This window comes from Bos indicus x Bos taurus, chromosome 29 (genome assembly GCF_003369695.1).
Source record: "Bos indicus x Bos taurus breed Angus x Brahman F1 hybrid chromosome 29, Bos_hybrid_MaternalHap_v2.0, whole genome shotgun sequence".
NCBI lineage: Eukaryota > Metazoa > Chordata > Mammalia > Artiodactyla > Bovidae > Bos > Bos indicus x Bos taurus.
The window spans coordinates 42,846,008-42,870,251 of record NC_040104.1 but is presented as its reverse complement, the minus strand read 5'-3'; the positions used below and the strand labels follow the sequence as shown (position 1 = coordinate 42,870,251).

At 37.3% G+C, this 24,244-nt stretch overlaps 1 protein-coding gene across 2 annotated transcripts in view; it reads right to left on the bottom strand.

Moving 5' to 3' along the window:
- Nucleotides 1-24,244, bottom strand: part of TMEM135 (transmembrane protein 135) — a 299,633-nt gene that overhangs the window by 73,607 nt on the left and 201,782 nt on the right. The gene's annotated exons all lie outside the window — the stretch shown is intronic.

The window sequence follows — 24,244 nt, the reverse complement described above, 5'->3', positions numbered from 1 at the left end:
TACATACATGTGTGCATGTATATAGATTCAGTAGAGGGTAACAGGGTTCAAAAAAGAATAGCCAATTGTTAAAATTATATCTAAGAATTCCTGAAGAAGCAAGTAACCCAAGAACAAAGACAATGGCTTTTATATCGTGAAGTCAGCAGAAAAATCATAAAGCTATTTTAACTTTAATCATAAAGCTATAATTAACTATTATATCAAGATAACCAGATTTTAAAATATAAAACACAGCCCAGTTGACAACCAATTATAATCAATAAGAAAGCCCCCTAAAAATATAATCCTCCTGTATGGGATATAGACTCCCTACTAAAAAAAAAAAAATTCCTCTAAAATCAAGCAACAGAACACACAATAAATCTGGATTAAAGAAGCTCCCTTAAAACACATCTCACTAAGCACAATACACTAAGACGTATATGAAAAGAATCCCAACCCAAGTCCTGACCAAAAGCTTAGTTATGCCAAGAAAGTGGATCTCCATAAAATTGTTTTAAATCAATAAAACAGATGTTATAAAATATGTTCCAATGTCAATAACAGCGTAAATTAAACACAAAAATTAGTGTTCTCACATCACAGACAAATGACAAGTGAATAATCATCAACTATTGTTAAAAACTGATCACAAGGAACCACAAAAACACTTTTACAAAATAGTGTTCAGCTATTCCCAGCACAAATTGCAGTTGACCTAAGGAAAGTGTAAAAAATTTTGCTATTACAAATCAAGCTTGATAAATTTGCCACCTTGGCTTAAGATACGCATTATAAACACAAACTGAATGACTTAGAGATATAAGCCTACCAAGCCAAAAGAGGATGGGCATCATATTTCAAAGTTATAGTAATCAAAATGGTATGGTATTGGCATAAAAAAAGAAAAGAGAATGATACAGAATAAAAGGGCCCAGAAATAAACCCATGCATACATGGTCAATTGATTTATGATAAAGAAGACAAGAATACACAATGGGGATACAACAGTCTCTTCAATAAGTGGTATTGCAAAATAGGATAGACACATGCAAAAGAATGAAGCTGGACTACTATCTAAAATCACACACAAAATTAACTGAAAATAGATTACAGATTTGAATGTAAGGCCTGAAACATAAAACTCCCAGAAGAAAACATAGTTGGCAAGCTCCTAGACATAGGTCATGGTGATTTTTAAAAATCTGACACCAAAAGCAATAAAAGCAAAAATAAAGTGAGACAGTAAACTAAAAAGTTCTGAAAAACAAAGGTTCAGTTCAGTTCAGTCGCTCAGTTGTGTCCGACTCTTTGCAACCCTGTGAACTGCAGCATGCCAGGCCTCCCTGTCCATCACCAACTCCCGGAGTTCACCCAAACTCATGTCCATCAAGTCGGTGATGCCATCCATCCATCTCATCCTCTGTCGTCCCCTTCTCCTCCTGCCCCCAGTCCCTCCCAGCATCAGAGCCTTTTCCAATGAGTCAACTCTTCACATGAGGTGGCCAAAGTACTGAGCTTCAGCTTTAGCATCATTCCTTCCAAAGAACACCCAGGGCTAATCTCCTTCAGAATGGACTGGTTGGATCTCCTTGCAGTCCAAGGGACTCTCAGGAGTCTTCTCCAACACCACAGTTCAAAAGCATCAATTCTTCGGTGCTCAGCCTTCTTCACAGTCCAACTCTCACATCCATACATGACCACAGGAAAAACCATAGCCTTGACTAGATGGACCTTTGTTGGCAAAGTAATGTCTCTGCTTTTCAATATGCTATCTAGGTTGATCATAACCTTCCTTCCAAGGAGTAAGCATCTTTTAATTTCATGGCTGCAGTCACCATCTGCAGTGACTTTGGAGCCCAAAAAAATAAAATCTGACACTGTTTCCACTGTTTCCCCATCTATTTCCCATGAAGTGATGGGACCAGATGCCCTGATCTTTGTTTTCTGAATGTTGAGCTTTAAGCCAACTTTTTCACTCTCCACTTTCACTTTCATCAAGAGGCTTTTTAGTTCCTCTTCACTTTCTGCCATAAGGGTGGTATCATCTGCATATCTGAGGTTATTGATAATTACAAATGACATAATTGATAAAGGACTAAAGTCCAAAATATAAAAAGAACTCCTACAACTCAATATCAAAAGAACAAATAATCCAATTTTTAAATAGTCAGAAGATTAAATTTTTCCAAAGAAGACAAATAAATGGCCTACAAGTATATGAAAATATGCTCAACAGTAGGCAAATGCAAATCAAAACCATAATACAATATCATCTAACACTTGTTAGAATGGCTATCATCAAAAAGACTAGAAATAACAAGTGTTGATGAGGAAATTAAGAAAAGGGAATCCCTGTGTACTGTTGGCGGGAAAGCAAATTGGTGCAATCACTATGGAAAACAGCATGGAGGCACTTCAAAAAAGTAAAAATAAAACTGCCATATGGTCCAGCAATTCCACATCCGAATATTTACCCAAAGAAAATGAAAACACTAACTGGAAAAGACATACGTGAAGCACTATTTACAACAGCCAAGATATGGAAACAACTGTCCATCAATAGATGAATGGATGAGTAAACCGTGGTATACACAGACACACACACACACACACACAGGTGGGGGGATACTATTCAGCCATAAAAAAGAATGAAATCTTGCCAATTGCAACAATTGGAAGGACCACGAGGGCACCGTGCGTTAAGTGAAATAAGTAGGTCAGAGAAAGACAAATTCATATGATCTCTTTCATGTGCAATGTGAAGGAGGAGGAAGAAGGGAGAAAGAAGAAAGAAGAGGGAAGAAAGAGAGTGAGAAATTTGAGCTCACAGCTACCGAGAACAGATAGGTTACAGGATGCAGGAGAGTGGTGGGAGAAATGGGGCAGCTGCATTTTTTTTTTTTTTTAGTTTAAATTAATTTTTTAAAAGGATGTGTGTGTTAATCACTTAGTCATGTCTGACTCTTTGTGACCCCATGTACTTCAGCCCTCCAGACCCCTCTGTCCATGGGATACTCCAGGCAAGAATACTGGAGTGGATTGCTATCTCCTTCTCCAGGGGATCTTCCTGACCCAGGGATCAAACCCAGGTCCCCTGCACTGCAGGCAGATTCTTTACCATCTGAGCCAAAGGGAAGTCCATCCTTTTAAAAGGATGGGTGTCAATTACTACAGAACACTTTTATTAATTTCTTGTAAAGTAATATATGAAATCTTTCATTATATATACTTCCCTGGTGGCTCAAACGGTAAAGCATCTGTCTACAATGAGGGAGACCTGGGTTCAAGCCCTGGGTTGGGAAGATCCCTGGAGAAGGAAATGGCAATCCACTCCAGTACTATTGCCTGGAAAATCCCATGGACAGAGGACCCTGGTAGGCTACAGTATATGGGGTCGCAAAGAGTCGGACACGACTGAGTGACTTCACTTTCACTTTCATTATAAAGTATATCAAATCTAATAAACATGCACACACTCTTCTCTCCTATCTCCTTCTTTTCCTCTCCCAATCTCTCTTGTCTTTAAAAATACCTTATCCATGATGCATAAGGTTCATGTCACTGTTTTTGAAAATCTGACCAAGCATAAAGAATAATTTTCAGTTACTGCTTAATCAATTATAAATTCCAAGTGAGTTTGTTTACTGGCAATAATTTCCTAGCCAATGATCCAGATCAAGAAACTCAATTTTTATTTCCCTTTCCTTGAATCCCCTTGGGGCAATGCCAATCTTCCCAAATGCTCAGTATTTCATTCTTTCCCTGCACAAGTCATTATCCCCCTCACAAACTTCATTCACAAACCACGCTGGAAGTCCTTCCTAAGTTCTCTATCTTCTCCAAAGAAAATTTCCAAAAGTCTCCCTCAAAATGTTTATATGCTCCATCCTCATATGCTTAGACCTATCTGTGCTCACATGAAACTAATAATTATCTTCATGAATAATACATTTGAAACTGGGAAAGAATATAATGTTTAAGAACTCAAGCTCTGGAATAAGGCAAATAAAGGTTTGAATCTAGTTCTGTGTGACTTTTGACGCTTTCTAATGAGGTGGAAGAACTTAGAGCCTATTACACAGAGTGAAGTAAGTCAGAAAGAGGAAGAGAAAGATCATATATTAATGTATATAAATGGAATCTAGATGGCAAGATTACACAGAAGAACTGTACAAAAAAGATCTTCATGGCCCAGATAATCATGATGGTGTGATCACTGACCTAGAGCCAGACATCTTGGAATGTGAAGTCAAGTGGGCCTTAGAAAGCATCACTACGAACAAAGCTAGTGGAGGTGATGGAATTCCAGTTGAGCTATTCCAAATCCTGAAAGATGATGCTGTGAAAGTGCTGCACTCAATATGTCAGCAAATTTGGAAAACTCAGCAGTGGCCACAGGACTGGAAAAGGGCAGTTTTCATTCCAATCCCAAAGAAAGGCAATGCCAAAGAATGCTCAAACTACCACACAATTGCACTCATCTCACACGCTAGTAAAGTAATGCTCAAAATTCTCCAAGCCAGGCTTCAGCAATATGTGAACTGTGAACTTCCTGATGTTCAAGCTGGTTTTAGAAAAGGCAGAGGAACCAGAGATCAAATTGCCAATATCCGCTGGATCATGGAAAAAGCAAGAGAGTTCCAGAAAAACATCTATTTCTGCTTGATTGACTACGCCAAAGCCTTTGACTGTGTGGATCACAATAAACTGGGGAAAATTCTGAAAGAGATGGGAATACCAGAACACCTGATCTGCCTCTTGAGAAATTTGTATGCAGGTCAGGAAGCAACAGTTAGAACTGGACATGGAACAACAGACTGGTTCCAAATAGGAAAAGGAGTTCATCAAGGCTGTATATTGTCACCCTGCTTATTTAACTTATATGCAGAGTACATCATGAGAAATGCTGGACTGGAAGAAAACAAGCTGGAATCAAGATTGCCGGGAGAAGTATCACTAACCTCAGATATGCAGATGACACCACCCTTATGGCAGAAAGTGAAGAGGAACTAAAAAGCCTCTTGATGAAAGTGAAAGTGGAGAGTGAAAAAGTTGGCTTAAAGCTCAACATTCAGAAAACGAAGATCATGACATCCAGTCCCATCACTTCATGGGAAATAGATGGGGAAACAGTGGCTGACTTTATTTTTCTAGGCTCCAAAATCACTGCAGATGGTGACTGCAGCCATGAAATTAAAAGACGCTTACTCCTTGGAAGGAAAGTTATGACCAACCTAGATAGCATATTCAAAAGCAGAGACATTACTTTGCCAACAAAGGTTCGTCTAGTCAAGGCTATGGTTTTCCCTGTGGTCATGTATGGATGTGAGAGTTGGACTGTGAAGAAGGGAGCGCTGAAGAATTGATGCTTTTGAACTGTGGTGTTGGAGAAGACTCTTGAGGGTTCCTTGGACTGCAAGGAGATCCAACCAGTCCATTCTGAAGGAGATCAGTCCTGGGATTTCTTTGGAAGGAATGAGACTAAAGCTGAAACTCCAGTACTTCGGCCACCTCATGTGAAGAGTTGACTCATTGGAAAAGACTCTGATGCTGGGAGGGATTGGGGGCAGGAGAAGAAGGGGTCGACAGAGGATGAGATGGCTGGATGGCATCACGGACTCGATGGACGTGAGTCTGGGTGAGCTCCGGGAGTTGGTGATGGACAGGGAGGCCTGGCGTGCTGTGATTCATGGGATCGCAAAGAGTAGGACATGACTGAGCGACTGATCTGATCTGATGGAATCTAGAAAGATAGTACTGATGTCCTACTTGCAAGGTAGCAAAGGAGATGCAGGCATGATGTGTTTTTTTATGATTTCCCCTATAATCTTAGATCCCTTATTTGTAAAGTGAGTATATCACCTCACTTTGAATTGTTGGGAAGATTAAATGAGACAATACTTGCAGTGTCAGGGATTTAGCAGATTATTTTTATTTTGTTCTGTAATTCATGAAAGTGATGTAGATATAGAAACCTCATCCAGAGACAGAGAAACCTGGAAAGGATTTTAAAACCTTTGTTTAAAAGCAAGTAGACTGACTTTATGAAATCTTCTCAAATCACCAATATTTGAAGTTCACTTTTTTTTTAATAGTTTTAAGACATGAAAATCTGTGCAAGCAGTAGGAAACATGTAAGGGATATTATTAAAGTACAAGTGATCAACTCATTCGAGACATATTCACACATACCATGTGCCAGGCACTATTGTAGAACTTAAAACAGTATACAAAATGGATAAAGGCCTTGCCCTTGTGGGACTTATCTCCTGGTAAGGCTTAGAGAAGATATCAAATTAGTATGTCAGACAGTAATGAATTTTGAAGCAAAACAAAGTATAATAAGGAGATAAAGGGGTGGTTTTACACAAAGTGGTCAAGGAAGCAAAAACATGTTAGTAGAGACTCTGAGGAGATGAGGAATAAACAAGGGGACTCTATCAAGACAACCAATGGAAAATATTTTTGAATTGTATTGGGAAAGATGGTCAGTATTATGTTAAAGATGTTAAAGAAAGGACTTCACTTTTAGCAACATACACTTTTCAAAGTTTTTTTTTTAATTAATTGTGCTAAATCTGTTAAACACTAACTTCAACAGACTGCTTTTCCAAATAAATGCAAATTGTAGTTGAATGAAGAATATAATCTCTGTGTTTCGAATTATACCTGTGGCGGATTCATTTTGATATTTGGCAAAACTAATACAATTATGTAAAGTTTAAAAATAAAATAAAATTTAAAAAAAATAATAATAATAAAAAAAGATTTTAGAGGTAAAAGGTACTTCAGGTAATGTATTTTTTTTTAATAGTAGGAAACACAGATCCTTAAAAACCCAGTGATATATCCATATCTGCCCTGTTGGTTGTATCTTGCATTTCCTCTATTAAACAAATATTGGTCAAGTGTTACTGTTTCCATTCTATACAGGAGATATTTAAAAATGATTCTAACCCTCAAAGATCTTATAGAATACTGCTTCATAGTTTGTTTAATTCTGCAGCTACTTTTCACATGTGTGGCTATTTAAAACATTTTTATAGATATATTAAGGTATAACTGACATTTAATGTGTACAAATTTGTAATTTCTGACAAAAGTACACAGCTGTAAAATCAGAATTAAGATAATGAATATATCCATCACACCCAAAATGTTTTTAACAGCATTCCTTCATTGTCTCTGCAGTAAGACTCTGTATGATGTCACCTTTCTCACTCCCAACACTGGCAGTTTGTATCTTCTTGTCTTTATTAGTCTACGAATTTATTAACTGTATTGACTTTTATCAAAAAAAGCTTTTGCAAGCTTTTGCTTTCAATTTTCTTTTTCCATTTTCTATCTTGTTTACTTAAATTTAATTTTTATTAATTCCTTTTTGTTTGGTTTGATTTTGTTTTCTTAGTTTCTTAAAGTTAGAAATTTAGGCCATTGGTTTAAGTTTTTGTTTGTTCTTTTCCTATATAGATGTACAATGATATAAATTTCCTCCTAATATCTGATGTACAACTATCCTAATTTTAATATGCTAGAGTCCATTTTTGTTCCATTCAAAATACTTTCTAATGTTTGCTTTTGCTCCCTTTTATGATCCATGGCTTAATTCAGTTCAGCTCAGCTCAGTTGCTCAGTCATGTCTGACTCTTTGCAACCCCATGGACTGCAGCACACCAGGCCTCCCTGTCCATCACCAATTCCTGGAGTTTACTCAAACTCATGTCCATGACTTCATTATAAGTATGTTGTTTGATTTCCAAATACTTGGGGATTTTCAGCTATCTTTTTGTTGTCACTGACTTATTTATTCTATTAGGATCAGAAAATACTTCATTGGACTTGATTATTCCTAGATTTATCAAAACTTATTTGATATCCCAGAATATGTTTTATATGTTTGGTAAATAACCTGTGTGCCTTTTAAAAGAATGTGAATTCAACTGTTGCCGGGCGAGAGTCAACCTGCTTAACAGTGTTGTTCCAGTCTTATAAATCTTTATTGATTTATCTGTCTACTTGTTCAACAATTATTGAGACAAAGTATCAAAATATCCTTCTGTAATTATGCAGGTGTCTCCATAATCTCTCCTCACAGTTCTATCAGTTTTTCCTCGGACTATTCTGAAGCTCATGGCATCCAGTCCCATCATTTCATGGGAAATAGATGGGGAAACAGTGGAAACAGTGTCAGACTTTATTTTTCTGGGCTCCAAAATCACTGCAGATGGTGACTGCAGCCATGAAATTAAAAGACGCTTACTCCTTGGAAGGAAAGTGATGACCAACCTAGATAGCATATTCAAAAGCAGAGACATTACTTTGCCAACAAAGGTCCGTCTAGTCAAGGCTATGGTTTTTCCTGTGGTCATGTATGGATGTGAGAGTTGGACTGTGAAGAAGGCTGAGCGCCGAAGAATTGATGCTTTTGAACTGTGGTGTTGGAGAAGACTCTTGAGGGTTCCTTGGACTGCAAGGAGATCCAACCAGTCCATTCTGAAGGAGATCAGCCCTGGGTGTTCTTTGGAAGGAATGATGCTAAAGCTGAAACTCCAGTACTTTGGCCACCTCATGCGAAGAGTTGACTCATTGGAAAAGACTCTGATGCTGGGAGGGATTGGGGGCATGAAGAGAAGGGAATGACAGAGGATGAGATGGCTGGATGGCATCACTGACTCGATGGACGTGAGTCTGAGTGAACTCCGGGAGTTGGTGATGGACAAGGAGGCCTGGCGTGCTGCGATTCATGGGGTTGCAAAGAGTCAGACACGACTGAGCAACTGATCTGATCTGATCTGATTCTGAAGCTCTGCTCTCAGGGACAAGACATTTAGAATTATGCCTACTTTACCATGATGAAATTACCTTATCTCTGGCATTCTTTGCTTTCTGACAGTAATTCCAGCTTTCTTTTGGTTACTGTTAGTTTTCCACTTTTTTAATTGATTTGGTCTTGATATTCAATGCCTAGAGGCATCATATTGCTGTTTCTTGCTTTTTTATCCTGTCTGAAACCTCCACCTGTTCATTTGGCATATTTAGATTGTTTACATTTAAGACGATTATTGGTAAGTTCAGAACTAAATCTGTCCTCTTGCTATTTTTTCTATAGTTTCTTTTTCATAATTTTATTTATTTATTTTCAGCCGTGCCAGGTCCTGGTGACTGCGGGTGCTGTTCTCCATGCGGCACACAGGGGCCACTCTCCAGCTGCCGTGTGCCGGCCTCTCTTGTGCAGCACAGGCTCTAGGCGCCCAGGCTTCAGTAGCTGCAGCTCGTGGGCCCACAGCTGCGGCTTCCAGGCTCTAGAGCACAGGCTCAGTTGCTCTGCAGGAGGTGGGATCCTCCCAGACCAGGGATTGAACCTGGGTCTCATGTCTTGGCAGTAAGATTCTTTACCAGTGAGCTAGCAGAAAAGCCCTCAATAGTTCCTTATTTGTTTCTTTTTTCTTCCTCTGCCTTTTTTGAATCAATTCAGTTTTTTTAAAAGACTCCATCTTCCCTCCACTGTTGGCTTGTTTGTTTGTTTAAAGGATTTATAGTAAACATCTTTAAATTGATACAGTCTCCATTCAAGTGATATTATAGCACTTAACATATAAAGTGGAATCCCTCAATAATATACTTCTGTTTCTCCCTGTCCCTAACACGTGTGCTATTACTGTCATCCATTATAGTTCTATATATTTTATAGAAAATATACTTGAAATATTTTTCTTAAAAATGTATGTCTAAAAAAGTTTTGACCCTTGTTTTTAAAGTTATTTTTTCTGGGTATCAATTTCTAAGTTGATGGATCATTTTATTTCAGTAGTTGGCTCAATGAGTACTGCTTCAGTGTCTTCTTAGAATTTGATTATGAGGTGTCTTAGAGTAGTCTTTTTCATGCTTCTTTTACTAGGGCTTCATTACATTTCTTCGATCTGTGGATTTATAGTTTACATCAACTCTGAAAATTTTTAACCATAATTACATGAAATATATTTTCTCCCTCTCCCTTTCCTCTTTGGGAACTCCAATTATTATATAGTAGGTCATCTAAAGTTGTTCCACAACTCAGTAATTTTCTCTTTATTTTGTAAAAAAAAAAACAAAAAACCTTTATTCTCCATGATTCATTATGGATCATTTCTATTCTTATGTCTTCAAGTTCATTACTATTTTCTTCTGTAATTTATAATATATTTTTAAGGCCATACAGTAAATTTTACACATGTAATTATTATATCATAATTAGAAATGTGATTTGATTTTTCCCCCATTTTCCATGTCTCTAACTCCTGTGAAACTACAGAATTCACTTATAACAATGCTTTCTAATGTCATTGCCCGCCAACTAACAGCTTTTGTCAGTTTTCACTCAGTATTAATTGATTGATTATGTCCTCATTACAGGTCAACTTTTTTGTTTCTTACTGCATGCCTGGTAATGATTGGATAGCACACATTCTGAATTTTACCTTGGTGGCTGTTGGATATTTTTGTATGTCCATAAATCTTCTTGGGCTTTGTTCTTGGTCACAGTTATTTGGAAACAGTCAAATCCTTTAGTGACTTGCTTTTAAGATATTTTAGGAGGGCGTGGGGTAGTGCTCAACTTAGGACTAATTATTCCCCATGGCTGAGATAAGACCCTTATGTGTACTCTACCCAGTGCCACATGAATCTTGAGATTTTCCAGGCTGGCTGATAGGAACAGACACTATTTCTACTGCTATTTGAATGCCAAGCACTCAATTAAGCACTTCTAATCTTTTCAGGTCATTCTTTGACCTGGGTATCTTCCTCATGTACATGCCCTAATCAGTAACGAGCTGAATATCTTCCTCTCTCATCTTCAGTGGACTCCATCCAGCAGTGGATCCCATAACGGACAAGCAGTTACAGACATAGCCATAATTGCAAAAAGTTCTGTTAGACCTGCCTGGCTAATAAATGACATTTCCACTGTGCATCGTGGTAATGCTTCACTTAACATATTCTAACTTTGGCTGTAAAGTATGCATCTGCACACATCTATTTTTATACCTTACATTGTTATGTCTAAATTGACAAACAAAATAATATCACAGTTTACTCATTTGTGGAAACAATACAATATTAATTATCACACAGATTGTAAGCATTGACTGAGATAACATACATAAAGCCTAATAGAATGACCAGTACATCAAAGATGCTCAAAGAATGGTAACTACTGACAAGAAATAATTTCTCTATAATTCCCTTCCATTTCACAATAATTGTACAATATATGTAAACAGGATAAGTGCTTTTGAAATTGCTATTATCACTTTGATTTATTTAATTCAAAAAAATAATTAAGGGCCTAATACAACATGCTGCTGCTGCTGCTAAGTTGCTTCAGTCATGTCCGACTCTGTGCGACCCCTGAGACGGCAGCCCACCAGGCTCCTCTGTCCCCGGGATTCTCCAGGCAAGAATACTGGAGTGGGTTGCCATTTCTTTCTCCAATGCATGAAAGTGAAAAGTGAAAGCGAAGCGCTCAGTCGTGTCCAACTCTTAGTGACCCCAGGGACTGGAGCCTACCAGGCTCCTCCGTCCATGGGATTTTCCAGGCAAGAGTATTGGAGTGGGGTGCCATTGCCTTCACAACATGAATGAACCTCAGAAAAACTATTTAAGTGAAGGAAGCCAGTTACAAAAGACCACATGTTGTATGACACCATTTATCTGAAATTTCATAATAGACAAATGTCCATACAGCAAGTAGAGTGAGGGCTGACAGGGAGTTTGCCCATGGTATACTGTTTCTTCAGGGGTCGATGAAAATATTCCAAAATTAGACCATATGGAGACGTACACAGCTCTGTAAACATACTAAAAACCCATGGAATTGACACTTTTATAGCATGTAATATATCTCAAAAACACTTAAAACTTTAAAAAAATTGATACATGTACTTGAAAGAAACAAAAACTCAAACTGAATGAAAAAAATACAATGAACAGAAAGTTCCCTTATATTCTAGAGCTCTGGTATTCTGTCTGTATAGAATTGTGTAGGTGTGTCTGTGTATGTGTGTGTACATTTGTGCAAAGATACATGCCAAATAAAGACACTCTTTTATACTTCTTAATTTTACACACATATACACAGAGGAATGCTAAGGTTTATTTAAACAGTCTGTGAATAAATAAGAGTGGAGGCAATATGTACTGAATACCAAGGTAAACATTGTAAACTTGCATGCATATCTCTGGAGGTAAATCCTTAGAACTGAATTCACTGTATCAAAGACAGGTGCATTTTTAATTCTGATATACTCTCATATCAATAGTATATCAAAGTAGCCATACCCTGACATGAACAATTTCCCTAGAGCCACAAAACTGCGTTTTATCCTCACAATGTGATGGATGAAAGAAACAATATACTATAGTTGCATTCTTCTTATGAATGAAATTGAGCCTCATGGGTTTATAAATCTTTTTGTTTTTTGGTCAGTTGATTTAACTACTTTTTCATACCCTTTGCCTATTTTTCGACTGTGGATCTTTTAGAAACTATTTTTTGAAACTGAATATACCTATGTGAAAGCATAGAATTAATTTCATTATTTTCTATTTGCACCAAGAATAGAGGTGGTTAAATAAAATAAAACACTGTGTATTGGAAATTTCATTATGTACTAAACCAAAAGAATATTTAAGTCAAGTGCACAAATAACATGAAAGTAAAGTTCATTCAACTGAAAAATAGTTTTCTCTCGAATAACTTTTCAGGAAGTGATAGATTTACAATACATGGCTTCCTGTTAGAGAGCTTACAAAACTTGCAGGGAAAAACCATACTATGGCTGTCTTCACTATGTCATGTAGGATTATACGAAAACTATCCCTCTCGATGCTCTAACAAAGAAACAATACCATGATATGTGAATACTTTATAAACCTAAAAATAACCAGAAATACACAAAATGTGACTATGACCTGGTAAAGAAGGGTGGTTTTACCATTTAAGCCTCAAAATGGTTAAAACACATATCCTGAAGTCATTTAAAGTCTACTAGCGACCTAAACAGATGGTGCATTTAACTACTTCCTCCCACAGAAATCTTCTGCTTTTCTTTAATATCCTCAATTAAATGTTCCTTAGCCCTGCTCACTGACTTTGCCCACTCCTGCCTGAATGTGTCCAAAGATGCTCCTTGTTGCCTGGCCTTCACTATTCGCATCAAGCCTGTTTCCTCCCCGTATTCACTGAGCCCCTTTCCTTCCATTACACAAACAAATACTGATGAAACTTCATCTCTGCTTTCTGGAAAAGAGCAATAAATTTCTCCTTGTCTCATGTGTACTTCATTCATATTTTAGCCATGCATCCACCCTCCCTCCCATTCAAGAAAAAAAAATGATCTGCTATTTATGCGTTACTAACACTTCGTGCCTGAGCAAATCAAAAGGAGAAAGATACAGAGACGGTCTGAGAAGCTCTAGACTATCAGGAGACCTCATGATCGTCGAGAGAAACAGGACAGACAAGGAGCCACTAGTGGTCACCTTTGCCTCTATATTTACTACGGTGCTTGCTGTACTGCCAGGGCATTAGGGCAACAGAACCACACAGTATTGATTCTTGTTGTTGAAGTCAGTCTAGTGGAAATGTCAGCACATGAACAAATCAGCCCAGTACAACATGCTAAGACAGGATATTTACATTTTACCCTACAGGAGGTGCTCACCAAAACATTTAATTATATTATTATTTTAATTATTCAATATATATTTAGACAAAGCCTTTTTGGTTGTCTGTATACCTTCACGTCTCCAACACGTAAAGGTTTTAAGTTACTCAAAACACAAAGTGCCCAAAAGCAATTGTTATTCCGTGTAATTCCATTCAAGGACAGACTCTTGATATTCCATATAAGGCTTATGATAATAAATTTAATTTCTATGTATAGTAGCCATCTTTCAAAACACTAAATACTACTCCCATTCATATACTTTGTTAAAGTGGAACTTAAGACGCTATAAGCATTTTCAATTTTCCTAAAAGCACAGACCATTACATAGTCTCTTGGGGAAGCCATTCTTATAAGATCAATGAGTTTTATCACACTTTGCAATGTACATATTTTGCTTTGAACACACAACAGATCATTGTCATGGTATTAATATGCTTTTTAAAATGCATTGTCTTAAGTAGTGGGATTGTTAAATAGCTATGTATTACTTTATAATTTTTAAAAGTCCTTATATAATTTGAATCACATAATATATAGTACATCTTTATAATCTGTCCCTTTGTTTTGGAGTAGCAGTTTTGCTTGCTGATTTCTTTTTTTTTTTTTTTTTTTTAAGTTTCCTTTCCTTGACAGAACAAATACAGGAAAAGTACAAAACACCTTGGGGCCTTTAGGGCCACAAATACCAGACTACTAGTAAGAAAGAAGTCTGGGGTCTCCAGATTAAGAGTATAAACTTCATCAAATCACTTCCATTCTTTAAGCCTTAATTTTTCATCTTTAAGAAACAGGGCACTCAAAGCCGGTGCACTGGGACAACCCTGAAGGACGGGATGGAAGGGAGGTGGGAGGGGGTTCAGGATGGGGGACACATGTACACCCAGGCTGATTCACGTCAATGCATGGCAAAAGTAATTAGCCTTCAATTAAAATAAATTAATTTTTTTAAAAAAGAGACATTAGATTAATCTCTTGGATCACAACTCCAAAATTCTATGATTCCATGAGTCAACTTTTTTCAGTGCACAACAAAATTATTTCAAAGCAAACTGTCACCAATATATGATGAGCCAAACCTCTGAATATATGCATATACTGAGCAAAAAAGACCATTTTCTCTGACTGAACTGAGGGTGGGAAATCACACTAGGTATGCCAGCTCTGCCCAGGCTCCTCCTTGCACTGCTCACCTTTCTTGATTTATACCTTCAAGGTCAGCAAACACAGTCTGGCAACATGTTAACCTTGACATTTTCCAGTTGTGGAAACAGTGATGTTAGATAGAGGCAAGGAAGTACGGACTGTATGATGTGCTGTCCTTTTATGGTAAATAGGTAAGCTGTATTTTGTCTTTCGTAAAAGTGAAACAATTTACAGAATCTAACTATAGAACCAACTATAGAATATTTCCATATGAAGTAATTAATACAACCTGAACATTATAATCCTTATTACAACACAATTCTAATTTGGCTGGCAAATTAAAAAAAAAAAAGCTTTAAATTACAACTTACTATTTAAAGGATTACAGATAAAGGTTTAGACATTAAAAAAAAAAGACTTTAAAAGAAAATTGAATGGTCAAGTGAAAACCACCATGTGAATTCACTCTGTAAACAAAATACTTATTGAAAGCATATTCTCTAAATTGGTACTACAAAAATCAATTCAACATCATCATCAAACACCCACAGCACTTTGTTTATATCCCTATTATTATCATATAAAGGAAATGCAGTTACTGAGAGCAAAGGTTTTCTAATGACATATTTAAAAGCTTAAAAACTATCAAGATATTCAGCTGCTTCTTTTCTTTCCCATACCCATTTCTCTATTTTACAGTCAATTAGTTGGTTATTAAAAGTCATTAAAACGGCAAATCAAAGCAAACAAGAAAGGAAATGTGAAAAGGAAGCATAAGAGCCAAAAAGAAACTATAAGAATGTTTACAGTTAAAGGTAAGTTATAAAAATAAATAAAAAAGAATCAGAGAACAGAGAGAGAGGAAAGTGGAAGAGTAAATCAGACAATGAACTGCTGACTAGCAACGCCAGGCACCATGCATTTTTTAAAATATTACCTCTAATCTTAATGATAGCTCTTCAAGGTAGGTGCTTGGTTTTCTGTTGTCATTTTTGGAGGGTAGGAATTGCAGGATGATTGCTTTACAACACTGCATTGGTTTCTGCCTTACAACATGAGTCAGCCATTAAGTCTCATACGTCCCCCCCTTCCTGAACCTCCCTCCTCATCCCCCCACCCCACCTCACCCCTCTAGGTTGTCAGAGCACCAGAGCACCAGGCTGAGCTCCAAAGTAGGTTTTTAATCATTCCCATTTTAGAGATGAGGCAACTGGACTTGGAAAGTACGCTATTCACTTAAAATCACAAAATATTTAAGTGGCTGAACTAAGACTCAGAGCTAGGACTGTCTGATTTCAGATTCAAGGCTTTTTATTATATCCCTCTGCCTCTAGAAAAACTTTATTAATGGTAATCAGGTAGCTACTCTGCTTCCAAGGTAGGGATAATCCTTATAATGCTTCCTATATGTAATATATATACACATACTTTTTAATAAGTATCTGTCCTTTAAGAAGGGGGTGGTGGTGAGGGGAAACCTTTCAGAGTTCAGCATAATAAAAATAATAGTGTAAAACTAACATCAATTACTGATGTTACTGAATGCTCCCTATATGTCACATGCTGTGACATGACATGCTGTGCTTGACATACATCACTTTATATAATCCTCAAAATAGCCTTGTAATGTAGGGGTTATTATCCCCACTTCAGATAAGAGCCTTAGAGACACAGACAACACTGGGATTAAGCCAGATTTGGCAACCAGGTGTGATTGCATGGTCATGGATTTCTCTCAAAAACTTTAAAAAGTCCCATTAGAGAATTACAGCTTTTATAAATTTCATTCAGCTTAATTATAATAAAACACTCAGCTAATATAGTCTTTGAAGCGCAAATCAAAACTACAATGAGGTATCACCTCACATAAATCATTTAAAAGTCTACAAATAACAAATGCCAGAGAAGGTGTGGAGGAAAAGGAATTCCTATGGTGTTGAGTGTTGGTGGAAATGTAAACGGGTGCAGCGACCATGGAGAATAAGCATGGGGGTTCCTTAAAGGACTGAAAACAGAGATGCCATATGATCTGGCAATCCCACTCCTGGGAATATATATCCAGAGAACACTATGATTTGAAAAATTACATGTACCCCAATGTTCACTGCAGCACTATTTACAAAAGCCAGGACATGGAAGAAAACTAAACGTCCATCAACAGAGGAATGGGTAAACATGTGGTTGACACACGCGTGCACACACATACACACACACACACAGGAACATTACTCAGCCACTGCTGCTGCTGCTAAGTTGCTTCAGTTGTGTCTGACTCTGTGCGACCCCATGGACTGCAGCCCACCAGGCTCCTCCATCCATGGGGTTTTCCAGGCAAGAATACTGGAGTGGTGTGCCATTGCCTTCTCCGACTCAGCCATTAAAAAGAATGAAATAATGCCACTTGTAGCAACATGGATGGACCTAGAGACTGCCATACTGAGTGAAGTCAATAAGTAAGTTAAACAGAGAAGGAGAAATATCACGTGACACCCCTTATATGTGGAATCTAAAAAGAAATCATACAAATGAATTTACAAAACAGAAAGAGACTCACAGACTTAGAGAAGGAACTTGTGGTTGCAGCTGGGGGAAGGATGGAGGGCAGGGATAGTTAGGGACTTTGGGATGAACATATTCATACTGCTATATTTAAAATGGATAATCAACAAGGATCTACAGAAAAACTCTGCTGAATGTTACATGGCAGCCTGGATGGGTGGGAGTTGGGGCAGAATGGATACATGTATATGTATGGCAGACTCCCTTACCTGCTCACCAGAAACTATCACAACATGGTTAATCACCTATACCCCAATACAAAATAAAAAGCTCTTTTAAAGAAGATGTGGTGTGTATATACATGGCTGAGTACTACTCAGCCATAAAAAGGAAATAACACCATTTGCAGCAGCATGGAGGACCCAGAGATTAACATACTACATGAAGTCAGAAAGAGAAAGACAAATATATGATATCACTATATGTGGAATCTAAATATGATACAAATAAACCTATTTACAAAACAGAAACACATTCACATACACAGAAAACAAATTTAGGGCTATTACTGGAGAAAGGAGGTGGAGTAGGGATAAATTAGGAGTTTAGGATTAGCAGATACAAACTACTATATTTAAATTACTAAAGCTAATCAATGAGTATAGTAAAGTTTCAGGATATAAAATCAACACGCAGAAATCCCTTGCATTCCTATACACTAACAATGAGAAAATAGAAAGAGAAATTAAGGAAACAATTCCATTCACCATAGCAACGAAAAGAATAAAATATTTAGGAATATATCTACCTAAAGAAACTAAAGACCTATATATAGAAAACTATAAAACACTGGTGAAAGAAATCAAAGAGGACCCTAATAGATGGAGAAATATACCATGTTCATGGATTGGAAGAATCAATATAGTGAAAATGAGTATACTACCCAAAGCAATTTATAGATTCAATGCAATCCCTATCAAGCTACCAACAGTATTCTTCACAGAGCTAGAACAAATAATTTCACAATTTGTTTTGAAATACAAAAAACCACGAATAGCCAAAGCAATCTTGAGAAAGAAGAATGGAACTAGAGGAATCAACCTGCCTGACTTCAGATTCTACTACAAAGCCACAGTCATCAAGACAGTATGGTACTGGCACAAAGACAGAAATATAAATCAATGGAACAAAATAGAAAGCCCAGAGATAAACCCACACACCTATGAACACCTTATCTTTGACAAAGGAGGCAAGAATATACAATGGATTAAAGACAATCTCTTTAACAAGTGGTGCTGGGAAAACTGGTCAACCACTTGTAAAAGAATGAAACTAGAACACTTTCTAACACCATACACAAAAATAAACTCAAAATGGATTAAAGATCTCAACGTAAAACCAGAAACTATAAAACTCTTAGAGAACATAGGCAAAACACTCTCCGACATACATCACAGCAGGATCCTCTATGACCCACCTCCCAGAATATTGGGAATAAAAGCAAAAATAAACAAATGGGACCTAATTAAAATTAAAAGCTTCTGCACAACAAAAGAAACTATAAGCAAGATGAAAAGACAGTCTTCAGAATGGGAGAAAATAATAGCAAATGAAGCAACTGACAAACAACTAATCTCAAAAATATACAAGCAACTCCTGCAGCTCAATTCCAGAAAAATAAATGACCCAATCAAAAAATGGGCCAAAGAACTAAATAGACATTTCTCCAAAGAAGACATACAGATGACTAACAAACACATGAAAAGATGCTCAACATCACTCATTATCAGAGAAATGAAAATCAAAACCACTATGTGGTACCATTTCACGCCAGTCAGAATGGCTGCAATCCAAAAGTCTACAAGTAATAAATGCTGGAGAGGGTGTGGAGAAAAGGGAACCCTCTTACACTGTTGGTGGGAATGCAAACTAGTACAGCTACTATGGAGAACAGTGTGGAGATTCCTTAAAAAACTGGAAATAGAACTGCCTTATGATCCAGCAATCCCACTGCTGGGCATACACACCGAGGAAACCAGAATTGAAAGAGACACGTGTACCCCACTGTTCATCGCAGCACTGTTTATAATAGCCAGGACATGGAAGCAACCTAGATGTCCATCAGCAGATTAATGGATAAGAAAGCTGTGGTACATATACACAACATTACTCAGCCATTAAAAATAATACATTTGAATCAGTTCTAATGAGGTGGCTGAAACTGGAGCCTATTATACAGAGTGAAGTAAGCCAGAAAGAAAAACACCAATACAGTATACTAATGCATATAGATGGAATTTAGAAAGATGGTAACGATAACCCTGTATGCGAGACAGCAAAAAAGACACAGATGTATAGAACAGTCTTTTGGACTCTGTGGGAGAGGGAGAGGGTGGGATGATTTGGGAGAATGGCAATGAAACATGTATAATACCATATAAGAAACAAATCACCAGTCCAGGTTCAATGCAGGATACAGGATGCTTGGGGCTGATGCACTGGGATGACCCAGAGGGATGGTATGGGGAGGGAGGTGGAGGGGGGTTCAGGATTGGGAACACGTGTACACCCATGGCAGATTCATGTTGATGTATGGCAAAACCAATACAATATTGTAAAGTAATTAGCCTCCAATTAAAATAAATAAATAAAGGGAATGGGAACTCCCTGGCAAAAATAAATAAATAAATAAAATAAAACTGAAAAACAACAAAGTCTTACTGCATGGGACAGGGAATTACATTCAATATACTGTAATAAATCATAGTGGGAAAAAATATATATATATAACATCAGTTCAGTTCAGTTGCTCAGTTGTGTCCAACTCTTTGTGACCCCATAGACTGCAGCACGCCAGGCCTCCCTGTCCATTACCAACTCCCAGAGTTTATTCAAACTCATGTCCATCGAGTCAGTGATCCATCCAACCATCTTATCCTCTGTGGTAAGATCCACCTTCTCCTCCTGCCTTCAATCTTTCCCAGTATCAGGGTCTTTTCCAAGGAGTCAGCTCTTCACATCAGGTGGCCGAAGTATTGGAGTTTCAGCTTCAACATCAGTCCTTCCAATGAATATTCAGGACTAATAACATATGTATATGTGTAACTGAATTACTTCCCTCATAGCTCAATCAGTAAAGAATCTGCAGGAAGGCAGGAGACCTGGGTTCGATTCCTGGGTCGGGAAGATCCCCAACCCATTCCAGAATTCTTGCCTGGAGAATCCTACGGCAGAGGAGCCTGGCAGGCTACAGTCCGTGGGATTGCAAGGGTCAGAGATGACTTGGCGGCTAACCCACCACCACCATACCATAAACTAACACAACAGCTATAAATCAGTAAACAATTTAAAAATTACAAAAAGATATAATCACTGTTATAGAGTGCACTACTTACATAACAAATCAGATTTAAGAAAAGCAAAAGTGACCAAAAAATTTCCATAATCCTCAAAACTTGTACAAAATATTCATTCTAGTTAAAAAAAATACATTTTTCATATTTTGAAACTAAGTAACCTAATATCACAATCAAAGAAACACAGTTTTTACATTTTGAAACTAAGTAACCTAAATATCACAATCAAAAACTTAAAACCTTACATATTGACACATTAGGTGAGAAGGGAAAAAAGTTACATGAGCCAGTTTTCTAATATGTTTACCTGACCATGTAAGTGACCATTCTTCATTCTAATGCTGCCAAACATCTTACTTTTTCAATTCAGAAAACAATACAAAAAAATCTCACATGTCATTCAGCACACAGAGGATGGAGAAAGGTTTTATACAGACTCAGAACAAAGTTAAAGCTGAAAAAATATTGTGCCTTTAAGCAGGGGAAAGTAGCCGATCACCTAAGTGAAACCTCATTATTATAAGTAGACAATTTGTAGGAAGTTAGTTACTTTCATAGAAAGGGTGGTATTCCCATTAACCTCAAATAAGAACCAGGCTTAGGGTGACATTATGTTTTTCCCTGAGAGACATAACAAAAATAAATAGGGGCTCCCAGATTACTTCACAGAGGTCACAGCAGGGCCACCTACAAACAGCACAAGGCGGTGCAGCAACTCAGGATTCTGTCATTTGATGAAAGTAAGAAAGACCATTAGAGTAAGGGCTGTTGTAATCCAGCTAAGGTGGCCAGAACGACAGCACTCACTCTCTGCTTCCCCAAACCACATTGTGCTGTGGGGAAAAGGCCAACAACTGCCCTCCAGCTGAATCCTACATGTCTGTGGTGTCCACCAAGAACCAACTCAACCCCAATACACAACTTGCAACAAAACGGTCATCAGCAATACACAGAAGGATGTATATGATCTCTTTACTGTTGTTTTAAACACAGCATGTGTACTGACGCGTATTCACTCATGTATTGATGTGACGGTATGTGCCTTAGTTTTCCCAAGTGGTATGCCCTGTGCCCACACTCAAGTCATCTGCCGGTGATTTGAGCACATGCTCACTCTGGAATTCGTTTGAGAAAATCCTTCCCTGATTAGGCATGGCTTTGCTCCTATCTGCCTTGGTTCTCACTATTTCTATCCAGCTGCAGATTCCTCTCTGCATACTCAGTTCTCACCAACTACCATTTCTTCACGCACGAAATGTCCAGAACCAAACTTTCTTTCTAATGAGCATTTAAAAAGTCTTCAAGCACAATGAAAGTGGGCATTAAAAGAAAAGAAGTGGGGAGAGTGCATGAATTTTGACTCAGATGAACTGTGGAAGACTTTATAGTCATCTCCTCCAAAATTATTTCACACACAAGATTTTTCCTTTTATGCCTCCCCAGCTTATTACGTCAAGGAAACAGAATAGATCAAGGCCTCTCTCTGGGTAACCTTACGAAAACTTCGGTGCTTTTTTTCCTCCCCGGTCAGCATGAAAGATACAGTATCCAGTTTATCACTAACAGACATAGTGATATTGAGACACATAATTTTTCAAAATACCACAAAAATATTTTAGCAGTCTATAGATAAGAGATGGATAAAAGAATTTAAAAAATCACTGCTGATATTTTTTAAAATCCAAAGTCAACTTTGTTGCATATCAAATGGGTCTAGGGCAGTGAGAAGAAATTTAAGTGCTTACCAAGTTTTGTTCCAACAGTAAAAATGAATTAAGAATCAAGAGATAAAAATGTAGTGCAACTGTAAAATCAAATTTATATCTAGTATTAGCTATTAGTTATGGATTCCAAAATGATTAAAGAGAAGCAATTTATAGACCAGAGGTTGCATCTATCATGGAAAACTATCTTCTGCTTTGTATTCTATCTAAATGTGGTCAAGAGTTTGCAGGAAATTTGTGTACAGACAGTTTGAAGGATGCATGTGGACCATATGACCTTAGATTCGGGCAGGCAATCTGTGTTTATCTAAAAGTCAAAACCATAATTTTAGGCACCAATATCTAGGAATGTCTGTAAAAACTCTTCATCCCTTAAAAGCACATTACATTGCTGATGGCAAAATTCTGTTTGGAGGGATGGGTGGATGGATGGATGGATGGGGGGAGAGAGAGAAACAGGCTGGTTGACAAGCACAACTCCCCTTCTGAATCCTCTAACCAAAGGATAATGTTTCGTGATTTTCTAAATAAACTCAATATACCTGCAAATCTGAATAGAGTTTGTACTTGGAGAAACCTCCACCTTGTTTTCTTTCTCTCCATCTTATTTGCCTTTTCATGATGCTGCACCTAAGAGAACTAGGAAGTTCCAGAATGAAGGATGTGATCCTCACATGGTATTTTACTTCCTCAAGTATGTTCACAACCTGATAGTCATCTGCTTCTATAGAAATTTTCATGAAAGGAAATATAAGTTTTGTTTTTTCTTCACCTTTTTTTTTACCTCCAGAAAATGCCATTAAAAGGCATGGGAAGAAATGAACAAAGGTTTTCTTAAACTTTCTCACAATAGTATTCTCAGTGTTCCCACAGCCTTTGTTAGTGGCCACTAGCGCAGCTGCAGAGTCTCAGCTTACTTCTCCAGTATTAAACTTTATGAATGCATCATATAGGTTCTTTTTTATTTAAAAATACCAATAACATAAATGTATACTTACTCTAGCTTATATTCCAAAGCAATACCTTAAAAATGCAGGTTATTAGACAGACAAACATATGGGACATAGATTTCATGGTACAGTATAAAAGAAACATTCATTTTATTCATTTGTTTAAATCATAGACTTAAGTTTGTCTTTCATCTATCAGATTTTTTTCAAGTGGATATTTTTAGAAGTATCTTACAGTTTAGAAAGTTAGAGACTTCTCGAAACAAAATTCTATCAATCACAGCATATACAAAAACCTCCCTGGCATATTTCTAAAACACCATGTCTAAATAGCATTGTTGTCTCTGCCCATAAAGTTAGAGTGAGATGAACAAGCAGTATATCAACTTAATATCATACTGGCAAGACGGTTAGGGATGAAACAGAGTAGTATCCTCAAAAATAAGTCCTCACAACTCCCAAAGCACTTTGAAACTGATACGACTTGGCCTTCTCAGTCTTCAAAATTTAATTAGTAACAATAAACCACACTAATTGGGGGTGGAAGCTAAAAGCTCTGAAGAGCATTCCAACACGTAATTTTCTTAGTGTATTAAATACAGGGCATGGCAAAAATGAGGCATGTGTGTATGTTAGCCAAATTTTTCACATGGAAATTCTGTCTATAACAACAAACAGTCTGATTAATATTTTAATAGGAAAGGCCCCTAAGGAAAGCAGGTGGTTCCTGGTACACAGAGTCGCAGTGTCTGAATAGCTAAGCACACATTCCTTCATCTTAATCAAGCTAGCAGCAAGGCATAGACTGGCATTTGGGGAAGTGAGGTTTCATTTTTATAAAGGAACGAGGGTAAAATGACCAGTTTTTACTGAAAACT